Raw genomic sequence first — 14991 nt, 5'->3', positions numbered from 1 at the left:
AGCGGGGTCTGGACTGGGAATGAGGAATGCCTCTTGATTCTACAGAATCAGATGTATCCTTGCAGCTAGTGAATTATTTGCAAATGCTAGCCCATGGGAGAGCATGCATTGGCAGGAGTTTTTCTGTAATAATTTTACAAGTTTATTCAGAAACCAGAAAGAGATGAAGTGCTCATGTCTGCCAAAATTAAATGATATCAATCTGAAATAATTGGATATCAACTATCTATAAAATCAAGCCATCAAGTAATAATATTTGGATATATTGACACTTATTTTTTCTTTAAATGATCAAATACAGCGTCAACAGAATTAAGTCCGGTTGATGCACTAGTTCTATTGTGATAAAATTTTGACATTTAATTGTGTTTATTTATTTTGTTGTACTAGGGATTGGATCTAAGGCTTCAGATATGCTACCAAAGTGCTTCTCCACTGAGCTTAATTTCCAGCCCTCTTGACTTTTTCGAACAGACAATAGACTACGCAATACAATTATTTGGTTTTTATTTTTAGCAACAAATTTAGTTTAGCAACAAACTTGCTTTAGCAGCATCAGCATGTATTACTTGAGATTTTGCTCTTTTGTAAATAACTGTTAACTAGATTTACTACTGGAGAAATAGCACTCAACAGGCAAACTTCAAAACACTGAGACAACTAATTTATTTTAATCATTATTTCACCACTTGCGGCCAATTAGAAAGGGTAAACTCTTGGCATTTGCTGTCATGTTTTCAGTTAGAAGATGGCTGGAGCGGAATGTCCCTCTGTGGTCCAGATGCCCCAGTGATGTTCCTCGTTTTCTTCTGACAGTGGTGAGAGCGGCCTGTGCGCACTGCACACTTAGTAGCTCTCACAGAGGACATCCTGTGGGCCAGGCGCTGTGCTGTCCAGCAAAGCCAGGCTGTGAAACCCAAGAAGGAATCTAAGCCACCACCCCGTGGGCTGTGGTAAGAATCAGTGCCCATTCTGTGCCTGCTTGCGGTAGTGATCGTGTCCCACTTCGTGGGGCTGTGTGTGACTGCATGCACTGTGAACAGAGTCTAGCTAGGGAACAGTCAGTAGGATGTACACTTCCACAGGCAAGATTGCGGTTTGCGCCCTCAGCCAGCCTTCTCTATTATCTTTAGAGTGTGGCAGCTCAATGGAAGCACAAGCCCTGGCTCGCTTTACCCAGCTGCGGCACTGGGGTTACAATGATGATTTCTGTGTGAAGTGCCTAACACATATACACATGCTCTATGGACTGTAAACCGGGTCTCCATGTCATTTCTGAGAATGTTTCCTCAACTTATTTTGCCACAGAATTATTGTTTTTTACCTTTTGCTGGGGAAACAATTACTTTGAGGGAGTTGTTTCAGACTTACATATAGTCTTGAGGTAAAATAAGGGCAGCCTTAGTTTTGCATCAATATCCTCCTGCCCCACAGACAGCTGAGACACAGGAACATAAAGACTCCAGGAGACTCAGAGCAGAGAGGCATTCTGCTTACATTGTGGGTTGATCTAGAACTGTAGTTCCCAACATGTAGACTACAACCCCTTCGGAAAACCTCTGTCTCCAAAAATATTTACAACATGGTTCATAACAGTAGCAAAATTATAGTTATGAAGTAGAAACAAAAATAATTATTTTATGGTTGGTGGTCACACAACATGAGGAACCATATTAAAGAGCTGTGGTGTTGAGAACCACTGCTCTAGAGGAAATCCAACTCTAGATCTACTGTTCTCATGATCATGGAGTTATATGATTACTGTGTGGAAACCTGGACAAATTATCAGGGTATTATAAATAGAAGCAGGCCTGCACCTAGAAAAATGCCTTTACTTTCTGGTCATACTTTTAAAAACTAGCCTGGAATTTCCCTGCTTTATACTTGAGATCCTTACCCTTGAGAATCATAACAGCTATGAGCAGTGGTGGTGGTGCTGCTGGTGGTGGTGCTGGTGGTACTGGTGGTGGTGCTACTGCTGCTGCTGCTGGTGGTGGTAGTGGTAGTGATTGTGGTGGTAGTGATGGTGATTGTGGTGGTGCTGGTAGAAATTGACCCAACTATGGGGACGCTGGCTATGGGGAAGGTCAGGACTATCCCTTTCTACCTAGCCCCGACAAAGCAGAAATTTAGACACCTTGAGTTGTATAAATAGAATCTCAAATCCCTTCTCCAGTTTCAGGAGGATCAGGGAATGAGCAAGCCGAGAGCCTGCATCATGGCAGAGGCATTGGATGCTGGTGATAAAGGCCTTCTGCGCAGTCCAGAGCCCTGTGGACTGTCCCCCCACCGCATGCTCACACAGACTGTGATTCAAGGGCTTAAACTTTATCATTGCTTTGGAGTGGCCCGTCCTACTCCACCCCACACCACCGCAGAACAAATCTCATAGGTCCGAAGCATCCTGGAATAGGAAAAACAATTCCTTGTGAGAAGACCATGAGCCAGGCTGAGGGGTGAGTGTAGGGGAGAGTGAGGCAGAGCAATTGTGACAACTGATCAAGAACTGGAGAGCTTTGCAAACCCTGGTTCACAGAGTACCAATTAGCATCCACCACCTGCCAATTTTCCTATCTTGAAAGCCTTAACCTTTGAAACAAAAACCACTTGAATTCTCACATTGCCAATATAGTTCAGCCACAAGAGGGTCTGGGTTTAGAATAAAGTTTTCCACTAAACAAGGACACAGGCAAGGGACTGAGAACCTGACCACTATTCCTGACTGTTCCTTTACCAGCTATGGGAATGCAGGCAATTGGCTTCATCTTATATTTCATTCCCAACCCCTATTAAAAAAGTTATCTCTATACCTAGAAAAACAAAAACAAACAAACAAACTTCATGCATCATGAAGAGCCTGCATCATGGCAGAGGCATTGGATGCTGGTGTTAAGTCTTGAGGCTTAACAAGGAAAGTTTAGGCAAACATACTTTAAAAACACCTAAATGCAACACTGTAGTAAATAGAAGAAATAAGATGTCCACAGTCTAATAACACCTAGCGCCTCTGAGTAGATTACATTAGATGGCAAGGGGAGTTTATGGATGCCAGTTGGATAAAGGTTGGCAATAAGTGATCATGGATTATGTGGGTAGGTCTAATTTAATCATGAGTGCCCTCTAAGAAGTAGAGAGAGAGGCAAAATGTCAACACATGGACCAAAGGTCAAAGAGGAATCTCCAGCTGAGGAATGCAGTGGGAAAGACACAGAAATGGATTCTCTTTCTTCTGGAGCCTCTAGATGGATTCTTGTGTTTTTTTCCCCAGTAAGGCTCATGTTGAGGTGGTAAATGTGTTTTAGATATTCAATTTGCAGTAATTTAGCAGTTAGGAAGCTAATTTAGCAAATATAGCAACCAGCATGCTATTCAAATAATGGTATCCTCGCCAGCAGTGGTCACATCACTGTCACAGGTCCTCATTATCATCAAGGCTCTCTTCAAATAGAGCCTGGGAAGATCCCTAGCCACATGTAATTTTGCCAGAATTCTCAGAAAGCAAACCAGATGGCCAACTCTCTGATGGTCTGAAGGGATTGTATCATTAAGAGTGCTATCATCAGATGGTTTTTCTGCAGACACTGACTGCGCTGTTCCTTTTGTTTATTTATCTTACAAACCCTTTGTTCCTTGTACAAAACTGCACTTCAGCGTTAACTGGTATCTAGCATAAGAAGCTTATTTAAAATGTCTTTGTTAACACAGCTAACATATATAGAGTCTAATCCTGGTTTATCCAGTCATAACTTGTGTGAGTTAGATAGCCTACCAGTTTACTTGGTCCTGGTCTTGGTAAAATATTTTGTACTGAATTCAGATGCTGCCTGTCAGATTTGTCCAAGTTTTAAGAATGTTAAATTTAATTTCCTATTTGACATACATTCTATCTATGCCTCAGAAGAAGTAAGTTTTGAGCCTATTTACTAATAAGTTAGGCATTGAGAGATAAGCTTTAATAGTTTAAAAATAATATAGATATACAAATGATAATTATGTACTTAATGAACTTTTACAAAATAATTAAATCCATATGACCTTAATAAAGAATATCAGAGTCCCCAAAGTATCCTCAACAGTTCTTCTACTGGTTTCATTCAAATAGTAACCATTATTCGGATATCTGTGGTTTTATGTTAGTCTTTTACAGTATTGAGGATTTATTTTTTAAACATCTTAATTATTCAGCTGTATAATTTATATTCCTTGCATTTGGCTTCTCTTAACATAATAGTTGAAGGATTCATTCTCAATGTCTTTTCTTAGCTGGAATTAAAAATTTTTTTATTGCATACTATATGAATGTTTGGCATCCTAATTTATATATTATAGTATTGTTGGATACTATGTTATAATAACATAGATTTTGCTTCAAAATTATTTTTGTAAATATAATGCATTTATACTGTTTCATTGAATTTGGTATTCCTAACTAATTTGTTATGAATATGCATAGTTCATATTTTCTATTCAGGAGAGAGAAAGTCAACAGGCCCAACACAGATCTCTGAACACTACATCTTCAGCACATGCAAGAAGATTTTAGAGTCATTTGTTTCTATGTAAACAAAGGAGGCTGAAAGGGCTGTTTGTGGAGGCCTATCATAATACCATGTATGGTGTTATGTATGGTGCATATGTAAAAGAGGCAGGTAATTACAGAAATGTATCCAGAACACACCTGTGTGTCCTTCAGAAACTGGATTTGAAAATATAGTCAGTAGGAAAGAAACCCAAAACCCCAGGAAAGAGAAGGCCACAGCATACTACAAAGCTGCAGAATTTGATAGAATTCTCCCTATCTCTTCTCTTCTTTGATCTGTTTTATGAACAGAAATATCAGATTTGTTTGACAAGGTTGCGGGGGATAGATTTGATGCTTGAGAAATTACACAGCATCTTATAAACAATGTCTATTGAGATGCTGACTCTGGGATGGATGTCTCCTGCTCTAAACAATGAAGCCCTGTAGAGAGCTTGTAAGGGAGCTGAGATGCCTCCAGAGCCAGTAGCAGCCTGGACACTCCCAGCCCATTAAGTCATCTGTCTTAGGGCAGCAGGAAAACCAAAAACAAACATGCAAATGAGCAAACAATCTCATGTAGAGCCACAGTTGACACATAGACTCATTCAACATGTCCAGGAGACAGCCAAGAACACGGATGGTTAGTGCAGCCTAGGAAAGGGCCTGGTATCACACAGAGTCGCTAAGTGGATGAACAACTTGTGCTTTGCATGGATAATGGTTTCTGGCTGCCAAGCTGTGGCAGGGCACTCCGAGTTCAGAGCTACTCTAAGCAGTCACTGTTACTAAGACATCTTTCCCAGTGGAGAAGCTGTGAAAGAAAATGCGTGCATCTTTCCTGAGCTCCAGCAGAGAGGCTTGGCAGAATGTATTCACAGGGGGAACAGGCCTGATCTGTGTGCTGTGTATGGTATTGAATACATAGGAAGAGGGTGGAAGGATTAATTTTTTGATAAGAAACTCACACTTAGTTTCAACATGACAAAATAAAGTCCCCATTTCTTCTGTAGATGAAGACCATGAACAGATATTTTCTATACTAAGATCAGATATGCTGGAAAGCATGTTTGGGGCAGTTTAGTGATTTTAGACTTTTTCTAGCAGAGGCTTAAAAATGTAATGCAGTTTGTTAGGTCCCAAACCCAGGACAAATGGTGGAAATGCTTATTTAGCACATCAAAGCAGCCAATGGCAAAAAGAACTACATTCTCCTGTGCCCCTCAGTCCCTACCTATTACAAGGTATGGCTGGCACACTCAGCCCTACCCTGAACTCCTCCAGCCCAGATAATTGAGCTTGGCTTCCACCCCACCCCACCCCCACCCCACTCCCCTCCAGCTGTCCTTCCCTATATACAATCCAGCCATTTGGTTACCTACCTCTTCAGGCTACTGCCTTCTCGTCCAGTCTATTGGCCCAGGCTACCCCTCTCAGTAGGCCGCTCTTCCCCCCTCTCCTTCCTCCTCTCTTCACACGGCTCAGGGTCATGTCCTCTCTGGACTCTCCCAGATGTTCCTGCTTCTGGCTATGCTCTCTCCTTTTTATCCACAACAAACCTTCTCCCCCAGTATATCTAGGAGTAATCATATCCTTTTCCCTTTCCTTTGTATTTCTAGTTTTCATTCACCTGGTGCTGAAACTTAGGATTAGTCATTTTTTTTCTTTTTTCTTTCCTTTTTTTTCCATTTGGCGTTCAGAATATTTATTATGGTTGCAGTAAAGATGCTGGATTAGGCCTGCTTAGTTTCTATAAGTTTGCCTTTTTCTTAGGACAGACCCCAAGAGAAGTTCCATGAATCCCTCGGGGTTTCCAGAAAAGTGTGTAGCACAGTAGCTACTCCAGCTTTCTTCACTTCGGATGTCAGTATAGGTATAGCAAGGCAAAATGACTTTCCAGACATACTGAAAAGGAAGACCAGGGCCAAAGAAATGTCACAGTGGTTTAATCAATAAGTTCAATGAATCTTGAAAGAACTCCAGGGCCAGCAATCCTAGGCACCCAGGTAGACACTGCCCACAGCTAGCCCCTGCTGTGGTGACTTGGGGGTCAATGTCCCTTGGTTTTGGGAATCTCTGATCTGAGAAGCAAAGCCACACCGTGAGGATGAATCTTATGTTGGGAATAGAGGGGTAATCGCATGCTTTGCCCAGACAGTTGTTCAGTTTCATTAGTGCAGAATGTAAGAGAACGCTGTCTCTTTGTCACATTAGCATTTATATTCCAGCAGGACTTCCCAGACAGACTCTGGTGTGCTGCAGTCTGATCAGAGTGGGGTGGGAAAAGCAACTGAAACTGTAACAATGTCCTCCCAAGAAGCATTCAGGTGTAGAAACAGCACCAGCCCAGTAAGGAGTGGACAACCCCTCACAGCTGACCCAGACTTTAGACCCAGGCTTCAGACCCAGGCCTGGAGCTCCTGGCTGCCTGTAGCCACCTGCGGAAAAAGGTCTTTAGCTTTTCCAGCTTTCAGACTTCTCCAGGAATGATAATAAAAGCATCAAATTATTAGCGTTGCCCTGAATTACCTGTGTTAGGCCTACCATTGCCGTAAGTGCGGTGAGAACTCTACTGTGAAATCAGACAGGAGTCTGCACTAGGAGAAAGCGGGGAAGACTACATGATACCCGCATCTCTGCAGCTCTGGAAAAAAAGACTTCACACACATCAGCGGATCTCAACCTGTTGGTCAGGATCCCATTGGAGGTTTGGCTATCAGATATCTTGCATATCAGATATTTACATTATGATTCATAACAGTAGCAGAATTACAGTTACAAAGCAACAATGAAATAATTTTAGGGTTGGAGTCACCACAATATGAGGAACTGTCTTAAAGAGTCAAAGCATTAGGAAGGTTGAGAACCACTGCTTTAGATTCTCAGGGAAACAGTCCACCCTAACCATTTGTGTCTCACCAGGACCACGTTTTCCCCCTTTCTTCCTCTTCCTGATCAAGTGTAAACAAAATCCAGATTGTGGTCTGTTGCCATGACCATGTCAGCTGGGAACTGATTTCCTTTTGCAAAACAGTTCCAGCGCACCAAGTTTCTGGGTCATTTCCTTGCACTTCAGTGACAGCAAACTCCAAATTATTTATTCCTCTCTGACTGTTGCTCTCGCTGCACCTGCCAACGACCACAGGTGCTTAAGGATCCTGATAATTCCACCTCTCTCAGAGCATTGGAGTGTTTTCACCTAGGCTTCACAGCATCCTTGGCACATTAGATGTAATTAGTGTTTCAGTGAATCAAGTAAAGTGTATTGAAACCTAACTTTTGAGCTCCTGTTTTGAAATGCATTTATGAACATGGTTAAGTTTCTTCCCTAAAGGCACCTTCTCCTCCCTCCCTGGGTGATCCTTTAATGGACTAAGAGAGGTCTCTGGACTCGGGATAAATGAGGTTGATCAGGATAATGGGAGTACAACAGGCTTCCTTTCTCTGCTGTGCAGGAGACTGGTAGCAGACCGGGTCCTGTAAATTTGGGCTAAGCTTTCACAGATTCTTCTTTTACTTATAAGAGAGACACATCGCAGTTGCTACTAACATTCTCAGCGATCAGAAGTGAGTCTGATGAGTACATTCCATCCACTTCATCCCCTAGTTAATGAACCTCAGGAAAGTTGGCCCATACCAACACTTCATAAATTGCTGGGTTTAAAACAAGTTTTTTTTTCCTTACATTTTTTTTTATGTGTATGGCTGTTTTGCCTCCAGTATGTCTGTGTACCACATGCATGCCTAGTACCACAGAGGCCAGAATGGAGCCGGGAGTTGGATCTCCTGGATCTGGAGTGCAGGAAGCTGTGAGCTGGTATGTGGGAGTTAGGAATCAAACCCAGATCCTCTGGAAGAGCAGCGCTTGTACTGTCCAGCCGTTTCTCTCCTGGTTTGTTTTGTTAATTACTACTATCAAGTATAGCTAAGCATTAATGCAGAAAATAGTGTTCCAAAGGTAAAAAGGAAAACATTTTTAGTATAATCACTTCTTTTCCTTTCTTTCTTTCTTTCTTTCTTTCTTTCTTTCTTTCTTTCTTTCTTTCTTTCTTTCTTTCTTTCTTTCTTTCTTTCTGTCTTTCTTTATTTCTTTCTTAAATTTTTTTTGAGACAGTGTTTCTCTGTGTATAGCCCTGGAACTCACACTATAGACCATACTGGCCTTGAACTCACAGAGATCCACTTGCCTCTACTTCCTAAGAGCTGGGATTAAAGGTATAAGCTACCACTGACCACTGTACTAACATTTCCTAATGCTTTATAGAAATGATTTTGAAAATACCAATAAAATCCTTATACTGGTGAGTAATTGTGTTAGAAACGTGTTAGAAGGCACATCACCATTGCTCTGAAGCCAGGCAGGGTGGTTCTTGCTTATAATCCCAACATCAGGTCATTGAGGCAGGAGACTTGCTATGAGTTGTAGACATTTCTAAAGTGTCATTTAATTTATGTCTTATCCAGGTGATTTTACTGTTTGTCAGATCGCTGAGGGTCATGTTTCTCTGGGCTTATTTTAATCACTTGTATCACCCAGAGTTCTTGGCTGCAAATGAAAGAAGTCTAACACAATTGAAAGAAAGAGAAAGGAAGGAAAGAAGAAAGGAAGAGAAAGAAAAAAGTAAGAAAGAAAGAAAAGAAAAGAAAAGAAGAGAAGAGAAGAGAAGAGAAGAGAAGAGAAAAGAAAAGAAAAGAAAAGAAAAGTTACTGATTTCCTTGCCAATACATGAGCAAAAGTGGGTGAGGATCTGGCCCTGGGGAACTTATATCCAAATAACCTGATAATTCTACCTCTCTCTCATCTCAGCATCTTGGTTTTATGGCCATGGCCATTTCTAGACTTATAATTACACATTCAAGAAACATAGGGAAGGTCTTTTGGCAGGTTCCAACTAGAAGAAATTCTATAGAAGTTTTAGAATTGGACTGGCTTGGGTCATCTTTCAACCCAGCTTGTTCTCTTAGGCAAGACTGCGAGACTGTATATGACTGGCATCCCTGTTGGACTCTAATAACTAGAAAGAGGTGAGGCCTCTAAATGAAGGGAAGAATGGCTGTTCTCCATGCCTGTGGTCCTTGTGGACCACACTGGACTATGCTGTGAGGTGATACACCAGTCATCATTGCCACATCCAGAAACCAAACCATTTGTCACCAAGTCTCAGGTACACATTTGCAGGTGCTTGTTAACAGATGAACGGATAAGAATTCCAAATTGGTTAGGATTTACTCTTTGACTTTTGTTTCTAATTGACGAAACTATGCACTGCAGGTCTCTCCTAACTACATTTTTATGTCTTTTCACCCAAGGTCTGGAATCTGCCTGTGGCTACCACGATCTCTCAGTGTTACTGATTATCACAGGCAAAAATAAATACATTTCTGTGTAGACTGAAGACTATAAATGAAGATTAAGCCCGTATTACCTAAAGTAGAAACTATTCCATCAGAACTGATCTAAAGGGCTGGGTTTGTGTCTCCAAGACCCCTGGTGATTCCATCTGGCCTGGGCTTTTCACCAGTTGATCCTTGCCCTGAGTGTGGCCCCGCCCTGTCTCAGAAATGCCTGACTACTCATGTACTATGTTGACCACATGATTCTTAAGAAGCAACTATCACAAACAGATGTGAATATATCCCCTATTGTCTGACTCTGGCCAATCTATGACTTATCACCCCTAGGAACACAAATATTCCTTTGTAGATTTCTGGGCAGTGTGTGTATGTGTGTGTGGGAGAACTTTTGAAATAACCACAAAATGAAGTGTGGAACATGTCAAAATAACCTTTGCTATGAAGATCAGAATGGCTGGCTGCATCTCTAGCTGGTGGACTGAAAGTGACCCTGCTGGCACATTCATCTTATCAATCATGTATGCTACAGAACAGAACAGTCCCCATAGTCTCTGTGTATTTCAAGTGCTAAATATTCCCTCATTGCTTAGCTTCTGGTATGTGGTTCATAGAAAAAGGATTTCTGAGTTACTGGCTACAGTCAGGTTCCCTGCTCTGCTACACAGTGATGATAAGAACTTGAGAAAGACTCAGTAGGCATCATTTTCATAGCTGTTGTGTGATGCTTATGACTGGGCTTATTTTAGCGATAAGACGATGTAAGCATATCACCTACCACAATGTTTCATGATGGAAGCAGAGATAATTCTAAATAAAACCTGGAGTCATGTAGGTTAGGGTGACATGTCATCCAGCACTACATGTATTAAAAGCTTGGCCCCTTCCTTGTGGTGTCCTTGAAAAGTGATTGAGGGGGGGTCTTTACAAACTGAGGTCTAGGAAAAGGAAGTTAGATCTTTGGGAGTTAGTCATCCTTGAAGGAGATTTTGGGACTTCTCCACTGTACATTTCCTCCTCTCTGTGTTGGTTATTCAGAGGCAAACAGGCTTTTCCTACCACATGCTCTGCTGAGTTGTTCTGGGCTGCCACAAGCCCAAAGCAGCAGGGCAAACAACTGTGGATGAACCCTCCGAAACTGTGAGCCTAAATAGATCTTCCTTCTCTAAAGTTTTTATGTTGGGTACTGTGTCATATGGAGAACTGACTAAAGTTGAGAATAATGAGATTTTCTATATCAGAGAAAAGGCTAGGTGTTTTTCACTTCACAAGTTGTACTGGGTGGAGCATCAAGAAGAAAAGCATCAGAGAGGTGTACCTTCACAGGGCCTGATCTCTGGCTAGGAAAGCTAGGAAAGTACACATGTGCACAGTACTAACCCCAGAGGAAAGTGGTAGAATTATAGATGCTGACTATGTGTGTGCAGGTAGGTTGTTACTAAAAGTTAGGTTAATGTGCTCCAAACTACAGACTCCACAGGGGCAGGAATATTGTCAGCATATTGTTCTAATCCTGACATCTACGCCAGTGTTTGGCTCTTAGTGAAGAGTCAGTAAATGCCTATGGAGTAAATAGACAAGAGAATTATTTCAATAACTAGACCTGCATTTCGACCTCTGCTTAAAGGCTCTAGAATCCTTTGAATGCAAGTTGCTTTGTCTGTCAAGCAACTCTCATCCTTGTCTATAGCATTTGGTTCTTACACAAATAAACAATACAGTTTATCTGAAAGGAACTGACCTGCATCAGGTACGTGAGAAATGGCAGTAAACAGGGAGCCATAAAGAACTGGAACTTGAGGATGGGCACAGACTACGGCAGGTGGATGTCCTGTTTGGCTTTCATCTGTGTGTCCCTTAACTCTGGCTGTAAGCAGTGCCCATGAAAGTAGGATGAATGGGTACTTTTCCATAGTAATCCATGGCACATGCTCCATTGCTGTTAACAAGATCAATAAACTTGCCACGTTCAGGAATAGACAATTAACCCCTTTTACAACACTTCAAGTCACAGGCTTCTCTATTTTATGTGGCCAAGAAGGCTGCTGAACACATGGTTTTATTATTACTCACCCTACCCTCCTGAAAAAAAAAACCCAGCACTAATAATTTAGCACCTTCTAGATGCTGTCTGTTCTTACTGGTTCTGTGGGGAAGTGCAGCATGGCAGCCATCTATGCAAGGGCCAGCTCCTGGCCAGATCTCCAAGCTACTTGGTGGAGAGCTGCTGTCTTTAGTCCTGTCCACCTTTCTGCATGTTTTATGGTTTACAGCTGTGGTGAAAAGCATTCTGTGGCTGGGCCAGTTTTATTCCCATTTTTAATGTTTTTACTAGGCTGAATAAACACATCCACAAAGAAAGAAGGCACCAGCCATGTTGGGAATAGGAAGAGTGGACTCCCTGTTCTGGAATGGGAACGTTCTCCTAAAGAACACTTAGTTGTAACAACGAGTGCCATTGTTAAACCCAGCTCTGACTATGGGTTCTGGAGCCCCTCAGTGGGTTCCATGGCACCCAACCCAAGAGCTCTGTCACAATGCTGTCCCAAATCAACTCCCTCCTTGTGGAATTCATTAACACCTGTAGCTAAGTGCCACCATTGTCACTGCGGACAGTCTAGAAAGTTGGAAATGCACAGTCCATGTTATCTGTAGTGATTTTACAACCTGCACATGCTCATTGAAATGTTTTTGGCAAATGAGTTCAGATAAAGCAAGTCTTTCTCCCAAATTCAAGCCAACATGTAATTTTTTTTATGAGGTTTATAAAACTTCAGCAGAATGATTTCTTTAAAAGGGAAAAACTTCCTTCCTTGGACTTGCTCACTTGGTTGATTTTGGCCAAGCCTGCCTAGAGAGTGACTAGTGTGCTATGAGAAAGATTATTCATACAGTGATTTGGAACTGGGAGGCATCAGAGAGTAGTATAAATCTCTTCTCTCGACATTCCTGCAAAGTTTGCCATCACTGGAATAAGACAAGTTTGGAAGCCAACACCTGCATAGCCAACTGCAGGGGGGAGGGGTGTTGGATGGCCTGTCTCCAAGTTCCACTTCAAAGTCAGTGGCATGAAGAGCTTTGGTTGGCTGGAGGTTATTGAGGCGATTGAGGAGGATAAGCAGTGTTTGTAGACCAGTCAGTTGGCAGCCTTTAGAAACTGACGTGCTTGGCTCATCCTTTGCCCACTCCCTGAACATTACCTCCAGAGCCACCGTACTGAGGTCAATGGGTGCTTGGTCTCTGTCACCTTCGTGCATGCAGTCACTGGCCCACTTCTGTTTGTTCTAAATCTATGGTGGTCTTATTCCTAAGATGCTGGAAGGTTGTACATACTATATTTGGACAACAATTATTTGGATGGGAAAAATACTTGGTAGATAGGTACCTTCAGACTTAGGTTTTTCTTGTAGAAATGCCAGTAATAATGGTTACCTTCATGGCTGTAAGTACTGAGGAACCAGCACAGGGGTCACTGTCTGTCTAGCACTGGACCACTAGCCTCTGTGTACGTTGAGCCTGGGCTCTGAGAAGTCACATCTTCTCCAGGAACTGAATTGACCAGCATGGCAGTATGCAAATATCTTAGTTATCTTTAACTTTGGCTATTATAGAAAAGGACAATGCCACTTAAACAAGGTGGATGGTGCTCACACAATAGATCCTTTTCCTATGAGTGTTAATGATGTAGAGTAGACATCACAATGCCATCCCTTTGTCAGCATGCAGAAGAATGCGAATTGATCCATCCTTGTCTCCTTGTACTAAGCTCAAATCCAAATGGATCAAGGACCTCCACATAAAGCCAGACACTCTGAAGCTAATAGAAAAGAAACTGGGGAAGACCCTTGAGGACATCAGTACAGGGAGAAAGTTTCTGAACAGAACACCAATAGTATATGCTCTAAGAGCAAGAATTGACAAATGGGACCTCATAAAATTACAAAGTTTCTGTAAGGCAAAGGACACCATCAAGAGGACAAATTGGCAACCAACAAATTGGGAAAAGATCTTCACCAATCCTACATCAGATAGAGGGCTAATATCCAATATATATAAAGAACTCAAGAAGTTAGACTCCAGAAAACCGAACAACCCTATTAAAAATGGGGTACAGAGTTAAACAAAGAATTCTCACCTGAAGAACTTCGGATGGCGGAGAAGCATCTTAAAAAATGCTCAACTTTATTAGTCATTAGGGAAATGCAAATCAAAACAACCCTAAGATTTCATCTTACACCAGTCAGAATGGCTAAGATTAAAAATTCAGGAGACAGCAGGTGTTAGAGAGGGTGTGGAGAAAGAGGAACACTCCTCCACTGCTGGTGGGGTTGCAAATTGGTACAACCACTCTGGAAAGCAGTCTGGCAGTTCCTCCGAAAACTGGGCACCTCACTTCCAGAAGATCCTGCTATACCACTCCTGGGCATATACCCAGAGGATTCCCCACCATGTAATAAGGATACATGCTCTACTATGTTCATAGCAGCCCTATCTATAATTGCCAGATGCTGGAAAGAACCCAGGTATCCCTCAACAGAAGAGTGGATGCAAAAAATGTGGTATATCTACAAAATGGAGTACTATTCAGCGATTAGAAACAATGAATTCATGAAATTCTTAGGCAAATGGATGGAGCTAGAGAACATCATACTAAGTGAGGTAACCCAGACTCAAAAGGTGAATCATGGTATGCACTCACTAATAAGTGGATATTAACCTAGAAAACTGGAATACCCAAAACATAATCCACACATCAAATGAGGTACAAGAAGAAAGGAGGAGTGGCCCCTGGTTCTGGAAAGACTCAGTGAAACAGTATTCGGCAAAACCAGAACGGGGAAGTAGGAAGGGGTGGGTGGGAGGACAGGGGAAGAGAAGGGGGCTTACGGGACTTTCGGGGAGTCGGGGGGCTAGAAAAGGGGAAATCATTTGAAATGTAAATAAATTATATCGAATAAAAAAAAGTTTAAAAAAAAAGAAAGAAAATTTCAAGCTATGAGAGATAAGCCTTTTTTTCTTTCTTGAAGACTAGGGTCCCAGCTCTTTGGCCACTGGCCTCACTGTGACCATCTAAAGTGAGGTTTGAGGGATCATACCTCCCATTGATTAAGGGATAACTT

At 41.9% G+C, this 14991-nt stretch overlaps 1 protein-coding gene across 1 annotated transcript in view; it reads right to left on the bottom strand.

Moving 5' to 3' along the window:
- Ror1 (receptor tyrosine kinase like orphan receptor 1) overlaps positions 1–14991 on the bottom strand; it is a 350403-nt gene that overhangs the window by 67613 nt on the left and 267799 nt on the right. The window lies entirely within an intron of this gene.

This window comes from Apodemus sylvaticus, chromosome 3, assembly GCF_947179515.1.
Source record: "Apodemus sylvaticus chromosome 3, mApoSyl1.1, whole genome shotgun sequence".
In the NCBI taxonomy this organism is placed as follows: Eukaryota; Metazoa; Chordata; class Mammalia; order Rodentia; family Muridae; genus Apodemus; species Apodemus sylvaticus.
The sequence above is the reverse complement of the archived record's forward strand: the minus strand, read 5'-3'. Positions and strand labels throughout refer to the sequence as shown.